General features: G+C 41.5%; 1 long non-coding RNA gene across 1 annotated transcript in view; it reads right to left on the reverse strand.

Moving 5' to 3' along the window:
- The window catches only part of LOC107054138, a 91,576-nt gene that overhangs the window by 59,278 nt on the left and 17,032 nt on the right, over window positions 1-15,266 (reverse strand). The window contains exons 2-3 of the long non-coding RNA XR_005862357.2: window positions 7,315-7,487; window positions 6,777-6,839 (exon numbers count right to left, since the gene is read on the reverse strand). This is a non-coding gene — a long non-coding RNA (uncharacterized LOC107054138). The remainder of the gene's footprint in view (window positions 1-6,776; window positions 6,840-7,314; window positions 7,488-15,266) is intronic.

The raw sequence follows: 15,266 nt of genomic DNA on the forward strand, positions 1-15,266 counted from the left end.
AGAAATGGCACACACACAACCAGTTAGCCAGAAGCCACTTGGACACTAAGGACCCATGCATGGGTCTTTGGTCAAGATCAAAGTACTTCTGAGGAAGCAGAGAAAGCATGTACTTAATCACACACGGAGAGACAACTACTACTGTTGCTTCCTCAGGAATCCTCTGCCAACATCACGGCAGGGTTCTGAGTGCCATTTTCAGCTTTGTACTGTGAGATGATGCATGTCTCAGCCCTATCCCAAAGACCATTTTATAGTCTTGCCCGCTTTGATAGGTTTTTATAAAATACACTAACACAAAGTATAATGCTGTAACACAGAAGTGTCAAGAAAACATCCAGAACAAAATACTTGCAACAGTCTCCGTGGATGCTGAATGGTAACACTGAGCAGCAATTCGTCAAGTGCTTGCCTTTTATTCCCCACCACCACCCCTTTGAAACAAGTAGTATAAAGTAATCCAACAAAATAATTGCCCTATCACCATTTCAATTTATCTAAGCAAATCAAACCTAAGGCAACAACATGTTTATGTAGGCACTGAAACAAGAAGGTACCCAAGTCACTCCAAGATCTTGCATATATTAAGTTCTCTCTGAAACAGGGCTGAACTTCCTGACTTCAGCTGTAAAACAGTAACAGACACAACTCTGTAAAGGTAAATCAGGTCTTCCTAAATCACATCACTTGGGGAAAAAGTAAAAACAACAGGGACCTGCGTCACTCACCTCCATCATTTTCTGACATTTTGGGCAGAGAACCATCAAATTCACCAGCCTCCAGACCAGGGCACCCATTTCATTTTTGGTGCTTAACTTTCCCATCAGCAAAATGAGCAAGTGAGCCCATCTCCCACAAACCAGTTAACTTCATCCCATTCTCATACTATATATTAAGTGACGTAGATGCATCACTGTAGCCTCATCTGAACTCAGCTTCAGTGGTGTTTTGGGAAGGTGGCAATAGCACATGTGGCAGGTGGTCCTGCTAACAACAGGGTGTTTTGCTCCTCTGCTCTTCATATACTAGGAATTGTGCTGTTTCCAGCAGCACACACATCTCAGGAGAGGCCCAACAGCAGCTTTTAAGCACAAAAAGCATTCCTGCAAAAGAGGGGGAAGGGCACTTTTCTTTGTGTTGCCCATTGAGAATGATGCAAAAGCAGTAGGCTTAAACAGAAGCAGAAGATAGAATAGTGACTTTTTTTTCCTTCTATTGAAGAGAACCAATCAGTGGAACATACCATTTAGTGATCTCCATCAGGAGACTTTCTTAACAAGAGGTTAAACAAACATCTGCCAGGTAGGCTATTAAGCTAGGAATGCTCAGCTGTAGGAAAGAGGACAGAAGTGAAACTCCTCAGGGGCAGAAGTCCACTTCTAGATTTTCCATGTACTAAATTCAGCAAAAATACATGCAACGTGTGAAGTACTATGAGTTACAGAGGCCAAGTGATCTTCCCCATGGGAGAGAACAAAGTCAGAGCCAGAAAGGGGATAATAAACCCAGGAATCTGGAACTCTTGCATACCCCTTCAGTGCACTCCCATTGCACAAGAGTAGTTATTTATGTGTATGTACCTACATGTGCACACATACACATATTCATAGTGGGGAAATATTTGTGGTAGGTGGATGGTTGGGCTAGATAATCTTGGAGGCCTTTTCCAACCCTGGTGATTCTATGATTCTAATTCTCCAGGAACAGAGGAGTTTCCCTCCCAGCATCACCAGTGCTTTATCCTTCATCCACAAATGAACACTACATGATATTTTATACATTATATTTTTATACACACTTTATCTCTCCTCCTTTTTAAGTTTTGTTTAATAGCAAACAGCTTGTCTCCTTAACAGTAAAGAGCAAAGTGACAGAAAACAAATTAGTTTCTAAATTTAAAACTGTGTTAACGTTGCCAAGGCAACTGAAGATCTACAATTACATAAAGCAAATAATATCCACTTGTAGGAGCAGCACCAAAACTAATTCTAGAGAAGATTTGGTCTTAGAACATAATTACACTCAAATAACAAACTAATAATTTTAAAACACATTAGTGAAACAGGGCTATAACTGGGTGCGTTCAGGAAAGTCAAACACTCCCAGGTTACACTCAGGAAATAGCTTCTGAGAGACAAGCAATGAAATCTGTATTTGCCAAGCTACAAAAGGTTTATATGTACTCTCCACAGCAGTCAAAAATCATTTTCGTATGCAAACAAATTACATCTTGGTATCCAACATTTTACAAGAGAATTGTTCAGCTGTACAGGAATGATGCAATGGTGAATACTAAGTGAACTTCTGGACGTACGGTTGCACTGTGATCTCCAAAGCAGCACAGAAAACACGAGATTCACCCCCCCAAAAAAATAAAATGGATTTCTGATTGCTTGTTTCAAAAGAATAATCCTATTTGTCCCAGATACACAGATGCAGCCATGGAAATCGGGCAAAATAGGAAAATAACAGCATTAATATTTGAGTAGAGGTATCCACTGAAGGATGCTACACAACACCTGTGCACGTAACCCAGAGCCAATTGCCTTCCTGAGCTCTGGAGCTCCACACCATGAGGAACCCACATGGGGTTGTCCTTAGATAAATGTATCTGGAAGGATGGGAAATAGAGGATATCTATAGCCAGCTACTAAATTTAGAAGTAGCAGGCACTTCTGATCTGTCTTCTACAAATGGTAAGGGTGCATTGCTGAAGACATTCAGAAAACTCACGTTCTGAAAAAATAATAAGGTTGAAGTAGAACCTGAAAATAAATATTGGGTATAGGATATTTTGCGTGTTCTTTATTTCAGCTGGTATTTTAATGGTCTGTCAGAAAACCAACCAAATACAAAAGCATTCTCCAGCAAAATCTTTACAAGCTGAAGACGACCTGGGCTGCGGGGCTTTCTCTCCAGTACTGATCCATATCAGCTCTCCATTCCCAATGCTTCTTTCATCAACTATGCCTCGACATCTGCAAAACCTTAATTCCCCATCACAAAACCAGCATAGGGACCATCATACAGACCTAACAAATGAACCAAACCTTCCACGGGTTTAGGGCACATATGCCACTGCAGCACATCTCCACACTGCTTCCCAAAGGACACTGTTTCAGAAATCTTCCCTACTCTATTTCCATATCTTGCTGCCACTGAGACAGATGACAGCAGATTTCTAAGTGTATTTGTCTCTTGCCATATTAATTCAGGGCTCTCAGCAATCTGAGCATGCCTGAAGCAGCAGGAGCAGTCACTGAGAGCATCCACAGGCACAGCACATCGCCCTTCACATCTACTCCCATCCACAAATGGCCACACTCATCAGGAGAAGACAGGAAAGCACTTATCTCCAGACATGTCCAGCAAGTGTTTGATGTTTCTCTGTAATACATGATGATCCTGCAGCCTGGTGATGTTTCAGAAAGCCATCTGCCAGGTGTATTTTTTTTTTGGAGGTACAGACACTACATACCTCATCTCCCTCACTAAAATAGAATAGACATTGCACTCAAGATGAACCTTACTTCTTCCAATTTCCCTTTCCATTTGCCCTGTAGCATGAGAAATCCACAACAACTCATCCATGGCAAGAAGTTATGCAAAATACATCCATACTACCGATGTCAACTAACCATGCAGCAGCAGCTCAAGATTTAGACACTCCAAGGGTTCCCATGAACCCACTTGTGCTCTGTGCACATAAATGACAGGGTTAAAAATTTGTCCATCCCCTCTGCGTTTTGGTTTTGAGACCCTGACAGATACTGACAAGCTGGTGAAATGCTGCAATGATCCTCTGGTTGTGCCTGTAAATTACTCAGGGGTCCATGGAATGCTGCTGGGTACCAGGAAGCCAAGCTTTGAGCACAGTGAGATGGAGTTGAAGGGCTCCTGGGCCACCAGCACCCACCCTACCCCTGCTGACAACTAGAGCCTCCACATGTTAGCACAGTCCTCCTAAAACTGGAGGAGTTTCTCTCCCAGTATTCCCACTCCTCTTGCAGCTAGAAGCCTTCCATTAGTTTACTTGCAACTAGTTTTTATCCGCTTGTCCAGTGGACAGAACTGTTCTCTGAAGAGTCCACCCCCTGATGTATTTATGCACAGCAACCATAGCCTCTCTCAGTCTTCATTTGCTCCACCAAACAAGCTGCCTCTGGTGGGACCAGCTCCCCTGCCCCCAGTCAGCCCAGCAGCCCTTCTGAGTATCTGCTCTGACCCGAATTTCTGCTTTCCCTGAGCAGCCACAGCCCCTGGCAGATTCCAGCTGAGGACTCAGCAGCACCTCTCACAACACACTGCATCACATTAACAGGTCAGAAACATCAACGAGACGCCCCACAGGTCTTTCTCTTCCTGCTGTTGCCGAATGATGTTTATGCTGTTGAGTTCTCAGGACACGACCCTGAACTTGGCACTACTCAATTTTATCCTATTATTCTAGTCTTCAAGGCCATCCAACTCTGCCTAATTAATCCAATCGTCCCCAGTGTTGACACTGTCTCCTGGTCACCAGCAAATTTCATTAGCACATTTTGACTTTTGTGCCAAAGTCGTTAATGAAAATATTAAATAATATTGGTCCTAAACCAGTCTTTAAGGAACTCCACTCAGAGTTACCCCAGCCCAATAATCACCCTTTCAGCACAACCTACAGTTCTCACCTCTTTGGAGTATTTTTTAGGCTCTTTACAGTTTTCCTATTAAATCCAATTATCTCCTGTTTAACTACTAATGAGCTTCCTAGAAACTCTGCTCCATGATTTAGCTTCTAAGGATGAAATTAGATTTTCCCATTTATGCAGGCAGAAACAATGCATTTCCCAGATCTGTGGGAACAGTCACTGGGGCATCAACAACGTGCATAGGGTAACAGCCAAAGCTGCCCTAATGGCACTGATGTGAGCAGGGACCATGGGTAGAACCGCAAGTTGGGCATCCTGCTTTACACCATCTGGAGGACTGAAACAGTTGTGGGACTGCCTACACCTCAATTTCCCACAGCTCAGCAAGCTACCACCTCCCCACTCTTCGATAAGGAAACACTCCTCATCTGATAATAAAAGAACATTCAAATAGGTTTGCACTATTCAAAAAAATCACAAGTACGAGATGTTTTCTGGAAGAGTCCCCTGGCAAGATAGGTATTCCTATAAGGAAACTTTCAAACTGTTCCTTTTCCGGAAATGGCACTGACTTCAGTGAGGAGACATCAGGGATTAACACGACCTGCTCTCTTTGATACAGTCATGAAAAAAAATCAATCTGTCATGGATCTCAAGCTGTGAATACCTGCTCGAATAATTAAAACACTCAGTAGGGAGCCTATTCTAAAGGTCAATTTTTAACAAAGATAAATTCCATTTTATCTCACGCCCGTAAAATTTGAGACAGAACTGCGGAAAGCAATGGATTACCCCATGTATCTCTCACACTGGCATGAAAAAAAGCTACTTATTTATACTGGAAATAAATTGCACGTGCACAACCTCATCTATCACATAAAATTAATGCAGGACATTGTGCTGCTGGTCCCTCAGAGGAGGGTCAGTATAAGTATTTTACTTTTGCATTACTTAATCTACAGGAATGAAAACTGATTTGATGGTGCAACATGTTCAATTTCCGCATAACACTGTGTGTAGGTATAAGGTTGTATGGTACAAATTCAAGCCTTTTTGCAAGACCTTTTCTGTAAAACAGCACATTTTCCACAGCAAGCTTTTACTTTAAGAAAAAAAAAATATTGCCTTAAAAGCAAAATATCTCTCCCAACATTACTAATTCTCTTGGATGTGTTTTGAGGGTCCCACCCCACTCCTTTTGAAGATATTCAACACTTCAGCAGCACTTCTGCCCAGTGCACGTAACAAGCCGTTGTCTCCAACTGTGCCCTCATCATTACAAAAAAAGATCTTCATCTTTAACAGGAGCAATGATGTATGATAGGAGAGATGCTGCTAGGTCAAGATTAATGAGCATAGGCAGAGAAAGAGAGCTCTGTCTGAGGTTTTTGCAAAAACGGGCTGTTTCCTTCACAGTGTGTTTCATTGCCTAAGACCCCACACTTGGCCTTTAACAAATCCCTGAACCTTGCAGGGTTGCAGCTCTTGCTAATCATCTCCCAGTCTTGCCAAACTTGCTGCAACAAGAACCTACTGCTTATAAGATGGATGATGGAGAGGAAAATAATCAGCAGTTCATCTGAGAAGGGTGAATTTTTACTCCTCTGATGATTGATGAGAGCTATTTCTTTTTTCTCCCTCTTCATTTCTCTCTATTGCCACACAAGCACATCAGGAAGGAAACTACCTTGGTGTTTCCCAGAGCCCTCTTCCCACAGTACTGATGCTGTGGTTACTCTGGCATGCCACTAGGGAACTCCAGTCCCATTGAAGATTTCTGATCAGTGAGAGTTTTAAGATGATTCAATAACGACCCGCACCTCAAAGCAGAAATTTAACAAGAGACATGGAAGAAAACAATAACAGTATACTCAGGCAAAGACTAAATTAGAGTTTCTGACAATAAGTGTGCCTTATCAGAATATATCCTGGCTGGAAATGCATGGAAACCACCAGCAGAGTTTAGATGGACACGAGCATGGCATAACATAGACCTGGATATGCAAAGGGATCTCCAGTCTGGGATCCTGCAACTCTGTCCTACTTTGCAGCCCATCAAATCACAAGGCACGGTTCCCTCCTTTCCCTGCTCCCACCATAAAACAGAGGCACTGTAGGAGATGCACATTGATGTGCACATCTTACCTGTGGGAATTCCTGTTTCTGGGGTGAATGTTCTTTTCTGTAGAAAAAGTTGACGGTGAGAATCTAAAAATTCAACAGCATGAACAGCATTGATCAAAACTGAACTGGTACCAGAAAGTACAAGCGTTTCCACTCTTGATATTCATGTTAAGCATATAGATATTTAATCTGTTAATAATTTAATCTGTTTAATCTATACCATAAAAGCAATACAGATGTTACTCTATAATCAGATTTTAGATACCAACTCTACTTGAGACCATTCTTGCTGTTTGGTGATAAGCCATCAATCCTTTCACACTCAGGAAAAGGTACCTGATGGCTTTCTTAGATTACTGATTTATTTTCTTGCTTGCTAACATTCCGAGCACTTGAACCTACCATAATTAGGAAGTTGCCTCAAAAACAGAAACAAAACCCATTTGTTCCTAACTAATTCAACATGTCTGGCACACATTCCTTTGAAAAAAAAATCATATCCTCCTTAGCAGCAGCTTAAGTACCTAATTATAGATAGAATAGTCATCAAAAATGATACCTTCCCTGTAGTCCCAGGAACACACGCTCTTGCAAGCGAGCTATTTCAGGAGATGTCATTTTCTCTGGCTGCCATCCTCTCTTGCTCCTCCCCTGCACCTCTGAATATGCCGAGCAGTCTGTCCACATCCACACTCTCAGCCTGGCTGCACCCTTCAGTCTCACACCTGAAGTCTGGAATTACCATTCCCAAACTTAATCCCAGTGTTTATATTTCAGCCTCACACTCCTCTCAAACCTCTCCACTGATACCATCGGTTTTTGAGGCACAGATTGGGTCTTTCTATACTGCTACGCTGTTCATAAAACACCTCAGAAGGTACTACGACAAACATGCTAAAAATAAACCTCTTTCCAAAAACAGCTCAGGAAGAAGGCGAGGATGCTGCTCTGATAGCCTCCCTGTCAGATAAGCTGCACTGTCAGAAGAAGCGCACTCAGTCTGATGCTGGCAGCCTAGGAGTGATATCACTGAAATAAGCCAGGAGACATTTCTGATTATCTGCCAAGAACGAAGTTTCTGGAGATGCTGAAGGCACAAAAGGAAATCTCTCTCCCAACTGCCCGTTTCACATGGGGCTTTTGAAGAGCCACCACGGAAAACAGTGATTGCCATGAAACATTCATAGGAAAAATATAGGGGAAAAAAAAAGCACATATACAAATATTCTGTTGACCAACATGGTCTGCTGCACCCACTGGCTCAGGAGCACAGAACACCTATCACAGAACTTTGCTAAACAGAGAGATGAGCAGAAGCTTAATTGGATCCCCAGAGAGCTGAGCTGATTCCAGCTGTTGTTTGACCGATCCTCAGAGTGCACCCACAGTGCTGAAGCCCAATGTTCCCCTATCAGCCCAGGCTGGTCTACGTAGATCTTCTGTAACTTCTGTAGTAGCCGCCCAGACAACAGCTGTGCTGAAACCAGAACAATAAAACAAAGTTTGTATTCTTCCTAGGATACACTTTTTTCTTCCATTTCACAGCTAGATGCACCTGGTATTATAAATATCCATTTACAAAAACAGATTTATAAAACCACTCAAGCCCAATGGAATTATATTAATTGATTACGTTACGTATTATGAACATGTAAAGGATACAGACTTAAAACATATGGGTAAAATAACTAAATCCAACTGAAGCAGGATTATCATTTGGATTAAGTTGATTCATTTACTTTGAAACATTATAGATGATTAAACCACCCTCAGCGTAGATGAACTGAGACATTTCCCTCAGTACAGCAAAACAACAAATTATGGGGAGGACCAGCACAAGAATGCACTCTGACTCAGGGATGCTGCATATATCTGACTGGAGGAGGAAACTTCCTCAGATTGCACAAAACAAGAAACTTTCTGGCATTTGTGTTACAGAAACAGGAATATAAGACAGCACTTCTCTATGTAACGTAGCTCCTTCTCTGTGTTTCTTGCCCCCTGTACATCCTAATCAATTTCAAACTACAAGTAGAGCCAAAACAAACCCTTGTTGTTAATTGCTCCTTTGTACACTCAGTAAAATCAAAAATACCTAAAACAAAGCTGATTTCTTTCTGTCCTATAGGCAGAAGTCATTCCCAGATAAGCTATTTGCCTTTCTCACATCCCTCTGAGAAGGATAACACCCTCCTACCTCCCTTTTACATCTTCCCTCTAGAACGGAGGAGCTGTTAAATAGTAACCCCTCTTCTTTCACTATCAACTGAGGACAAGAACATAGTCTTCCTCGTTTGTATTTCATATTCTCCTCTTCCTGTTTCTATAAAAAAAATTCCACGATCATTTTCGTTTCACTTTCTCTTCAGTCTTTTCCTTGGAGGCTGACCATCTGCTGCTATCACACAGCTCAGAAACATTGGGTGCCTACGCTCTGTCAAGTCTAGGCTACATCTTCAGCAAATCCAAATAAAACAGTTAGGACTGTTCAACTACTTTCCCCCAGCAGCACCAACAGCAGAGCATCTTTTGCTCTCTTTGTCACTGTACTGATAGAATCAGAAGTAGTGCTAAAGAAATGCCTACTTTCTTCCCCTGCCCCCCCCCCCCTCCCAGTGAGACTCCATTTTACAAGCTCCCTTTGGGAATTCCTTGTTAACTGAACTTAAAAGTTCAGTCCGTTGCCACCAGATGAGCCAAGTTCACAAGCCTGAAAATGTGAAGGCTGTTCTCATGAGTTTTGTTCTGGGATATGCTTTCTGCCCTCATTCTGGTGGGGAAATAACTTCAATATCCCCTCTCTGACCACAGACACTCATTTGAGGCATCTAGCTCCAAGCAGTAATAACTGTAAAAGCCCTATTGCCAAGTATTTATTATCCTAATCAAAGAAATAGGAAGCATAAAATAATATCGGTATGGTTTATTTCAGGAGAGCTTTGATTTTATAGCAGTCATTTTTATTGGGAGTTACACACAAATTGTGCAGCAGCCCTGTAATACGTTCAGATAATGAGACTGCAAGTCATGCAGTGACAGTACGGTTCTTTTAACCTTTGTTTGCAGCATGTGATAGGGTTTTCTATGAATTGCGTGTGGAAAACATGCTAGGAAGTCTCAGGAAAGTAGTGGTGCCATGAGTTATGCAACTCAACTATAAAATACAAGGGAATTTAATGTTATGTCACCATCCTGATGGATAGAAATACGTTTAGGGAAGACAGGCAATCTGAAAATTACCATTACATCTCATTTCCTTCTCTGAGAGTTTTTGTTCTTTTCAAATGAGGAAGATCCAGAATATCCTGACCCGACAGCAGAAATTGGCTGCCATCTTCTGACACTTCACTGATAATGTACTGTAATTTTGCTGAAGTAATTGTCTTGGTCCCGCTGTAGAAAAGCCCTAATTTTCACAGGAGAACAAAATGTTAGCCAGGACATGGCATGTGATCAGTAAAGGTACCCCTCCAGTACCCATAGAATCGCATGGAGTTCTCCAAGTGAAAAGACCCACTGAAAACAAAGTATGACATGCAACATTGAACATGACGTTGAAACCTTAAGCACATAAAAAGAATGAATTCATCTGGTGGCACTCGGTATTCCTATTACAGTTTCCCACTCATAATAAGTGAATGTCCAATACAGTTCACAATAAATGCTCTAGTATCCTGTTTAAACCCTTCTCAAAGAGAGTTTGAAAATAATTCTCATTTTCTGGCCAACACAACACCCACCTGCCCACACAGAGCAATGAGGAAATTCAGATATAAAACCAGGACCAACTTAAGCAAAGTAAAGACCTTGGCTTAAGTCCACAAGAGAGGAAAAAAAACCGTGAGGGTACTAATGGATTAAGTAATAGAGTCCCTTAGGAAAGAGTGAAAACCAGTTAAGTATTAAGTAGATAAAGGACCGTATTATATGGCTAGCACTAGTCCCGTAGTTCCAGGCAGCTTAGAGTGACATTTTCTTTCTATCACTGACTTCTGTCAACAAGGAACCTGATGCCTGGCATTCCTCTACATAAGGAAATTATGGGGTGTCCAGATACACAGTAGAATATTACTTTGTCCACCATAGAAGAGCACACAGGGGAATGAACTGCAAGAAGTATTTATTAGGCATTGACTGAGTATTTGGTCAGGATTATGTCTGGATTTTTATCTCATCGATTTTCTTCCCCCCCCCTGCTTTTTAAAGTAAGATTATACTACTGCAATCAAAAGGCACAATTACAGGCACCTATAACTACCTAAATTTACCAAAAAAGCCACGGCTTTCAAATCTGATGTACAACATTACTAGGTGATTTTTTTTTTGTCTCTCATAAAGTATATACTTAAAAATACACCTTAAATAAACTTGCACTGATATAACATAGAAAGATACAATACACTTTAAACTAAACAATTTAAACTCCTAGTCTTAGGAGGCATTAACTTACATAAGATCAAAACACTGCCACAGAGGGAAAGAAATAAAATAAACAAATCAGACACCTCTACAGGACAATAACCAGCTCAATGGAGGTGTGAAATGAAGAGGCTTATGCAATACAAAATGAAGATTTGCATGATAAACTCACTTGGAGGAGGTAAACTAGAAACAACCAGAAAATGGTAAAAGCTAAAGAGAATGGAATACTTTGAGGGAATTTACCCACACTGACAAATTCAAGAAGAATATGCAAGAGATGTTAACTTGCATCAGAGAGTCAGGAAGCATCTTGTAAAAAAAAATGTTTCAGGCCTTCTAGAAGCTTCCACATCCTACCAAAAGCCTCGCTGTTAACAAGACAATCAGTTGGCTTTGTGAAGTTGTCTGGTAACAGAGTGCATAGTAACTATCAGAGCTTAAATAAGAGTTAACCACAACGTTTTATTCTTTTCCACTTCAGGAATTTGTCCACAAGAGAAGTCAGCACAGGAAAAGCTGGGTGTACAGTCCCTAGAGCTTAATGTGAGAGTATGGAGGATCCCAAGAGGTCACAGACAGCAAAGACCACGGGGAAGAAAATCTTGGAAGTTTTGTTTCTTGTCTGTGTTTTAACACACCTTCCCTCCCTCCCCCCAACACTAATTCATCACATTAAAAAATACTTCTAAACAGACAACTATATTCCAACCTAGTCCACACCCAGTGGCCTTTCTGTACCAGTTAATTATGGAGCTGATCTAGATTGGATTAGATGATCTCAGCATTCTTTTTCCTACCTTAATGATTCTGCAATCTAAATCTAAATGCCACCACGCAAATTATTGTCAAGATAAAATATATGTATACTTAGAGCATACTCTGTTTGCAGCCTTTGTCACTAGCACAGAACATGCTGAAGTTGAGTTTCTCATATTTATTTCCATAGGTTCTGTAGATACCAGGCTGGCTCCAAGCCTCCTTAATCCTACCAGGAAGCTGAGAGAGTCTGCTAAGGAAACGTTCTTTAACAGATCTGTACAACATACTCTCATAGTTCTTGAAATGATAATTCACAAAGACAGACATGCACAGCAGGAAAGTCTTTGCTATTTCCTCAAATTCTTCTCTAATGCAACAAGGTGCATTTAAATATATTGATAGACAGTCTTCACAAAAGATATTTTATCAGAACTGTACCATCCACACTTCTGCAAATGTAGCAGCGTTAACTCATGTCAGAACTTCCACTATCACAGATCTTAGAATCATAGAATTACTCAGGTTGGAAAGGACCTCAAAGATCATCAAGTCCAACCGCTATCTTCCATAAGTTTAAAAGTTGATTGCACGTTAATCCCAACCATAACTCAACACATTACTTCCAGTGCCAACAGATGCTACACTTTCATCAACAGGTTGACAGTAAGCATCTCAAATAACAAGGCAATGCCAGCATGCTACATAGCTATGTAGTTTGCAGAGATGCTGGACACCCCAAGCCCATCCCATAGTTGTGGTTGCTCAACAGTGCCAAAAAAAACACAGAACCGTTGAAAGCCAAGGTAAGGAATGCAGTAAGATTCAGGAATTAGAGACTCAAGCCCAAAGTGTGGGGTGTGACATTGCTGAAGGGACACAGAACCAGGTGAGGTTTCCTGTCCCCTCATCACTGCCAGCAATAGAAATCTGGAGCCGTGATCTAACATCAACACCACCCCCCAGAGGTATCACTACCACCTCGCTCTTTCATTATTTAAATCCTTATTATTCTGCTGTACAGCTTTACTTGCACAAAAAAAATTATCACTATAAAGGAGCTGCTTTCAGACTCCACAGATGCATTAATTTTTGAAGGCTGTATATTAGCAGCTCAGTGCAGAACCCTTCTCACGCTGCTCACTCAGGTTGGTCCCAAGGGTTTCCTAACACAAAGCAGCAAGGAATGAGAAAGTACCGTCTGTTTTGGGGGGGCTGGATTCCAAGATAGAGACACACTGACTTAGAATTCAGGAGAATTGAATTTCCAGGACAATGGTGACTTTCGTCCCTTTTCTTTTTTTGCCAAATCAGCTTACTTTGAAGGCCAATGCAAATATCCTAAATGTATGCTCATGTCTCTGCCCTACTTCTGCAACCTATTTTAAGCATTAAGAAATTCTAAGCAGACTGTGATTCATCTCAGGTTATTAAGGAGAGGGAGTTGGGGGGGAAAAAAAGAACAGTCCCTAACATCTCATTTATTTTGGTAACTTTAATTCTTTGTTTTAGATTTGTAGCAGCAAAGCAGTTACCACGATTGAGACAATTCCAAAAGAACTCATTTAATTTTTATTGTTTACCAGGATTTATGTGAATTCACATAAATTAGAAAGGTAACATGATTAAGACTGGGTTTTCAATTAAATTCCCCAAGTACGTGCATGTCCTTTCTTCCTATATAAATCACTGGGGCAGGTTAGTATTGTTACCCTCTTAGATCACCACTTTTCTTGAAATAAAACACTTCAGGTGTGAATGATGACATTCAACTCATACCTGCTGTTTCACACCAGTTTAAATAAGCACTTGGCTGTAGCTGCAGTCTAGCCACCAGTTCTACCAGCAACATGTTCTCCAAATAAAGGAAGAAAACAGAAAGGACAGCATCAATGAAACCACAGTGGTCAATTTGTCGAGTCCGATAAATGCAATGCCTGCATCTAAACCGAGTACCTCACTTTGTGCCCCTGCATCAATTAACATTTAATTTGACTTTTCACAGCCTCACTTATCACCAGTTTTCATTCCTTTGAAGCCAGAAAACCTTAGCTTTTCAAGTCTGCCAGCTGATGATTACTTAGAACTAGCACAATCTCAGCTGAAAGGAAGACAAGATTAACACACTGCAAGTGCGATGCTCCTGCAGTAGTTGTCCCTCAGGGAGAAATGGACCAACTTCTTCCTGTTGACAATGCAACAGGTCAAAACAACAGTTAGTTAAACAGCAACACAATTTCAAGGAATCAGCACATGTATTTACACTGCCCACTATTCCATAATGGTTCTGTGCAGTTTTGACACCAAAGCTACAGAAATAACATGGTATCACTAAGTGGTTTTATCAGTACTCCAGAGCAGATTTGCAGCAGATAGTGGCTGCTTCATTCCCACTGAGCTGTTAAATAACCAAAGCCATCCTGTGTTCCACCTGCTGTGAACAGGAGTTTTCCTATCAGCAGAGCCCACGTACAGGTACAGCTGCACACCTCACGTACTCACACACACTGGCTATAAATAGAGGCCTCATTCCCCATCTGCATTTGTAGCATGAATGAAGTACCATTTGATTAAAAAAACCAAGCTTTTTCATGAAACTAGATGTATAACTTAATACCTACATCCCAGTCTTCAGAACAAAGCACAGCTGGCAACAACTTGTGAGCTATACCTGGCCTAGGAGACTCCAACCCATGCATCCCTATTTCTTTCTCCTACTTTAATCTGTACTTCTTACAGGGTGGGCCCTGCAACAAGGGAAGGGAAAATGCACATGACACATGTCATGGAAAGTGGACACCACAGACACATAGCCTGGGATGAAAGTTCTCCATGCAAAAACCCAAAACATGCTCATACTCTGAACCCTGCATCCTCCTGTAGATCAGCTGCAGGGGAGAAATGCCAGGGAGAAGTGTTCACATCCAGTTAAGCTCTGGAGCCTTTCCTTTAGATAGCAGCAAAGTCTTGCTCATGGATTCTTCTGGGGCCCCTTGCTACAAGAAAAGCATTGATGTGCTAGAATACATCCAACGAATGGAAACAAAGGTGGAGAAGGGTCTGAAGCACAGCCCTATGGAGAGCAGCTGAGGGAATGGGATGGTTCCATCTAGAGGAGGAACAACAGAGACCTCATTCATTGCTCCCTACAACCCCTGAAAGGAGGTTGTGGCAAGGTGGGAGTTGGCCTCTGCTCCCAGGGAACAGCGACAGGACAAGAGGTGAGGGCCTCACATTGCTCCAGGGGAGCTCAGTTGGGTATAAGCAAACATTTTCTTTTTCCAAAGAGCAGTCATGCACTGACACAGCTGCCCAGAGAGCAGTGGAGTCCGT

This window comes from Gallus gallus, chromosome 9, assembly GCF_016699485.2.
Source record: "Gallus gallus isolate bGalGal1 chromosome 9, bGalGal1.mat.broiler.GRCg7b, whole genome shotgun sequence".
In the NCBI taxonomy this organism is placed as follows: domain Eukaryota; kingdom Metazoa; phylum Chordata; class Aves; order Galliformes; family Phasianidae; genus Gallus; species Gallus gallus.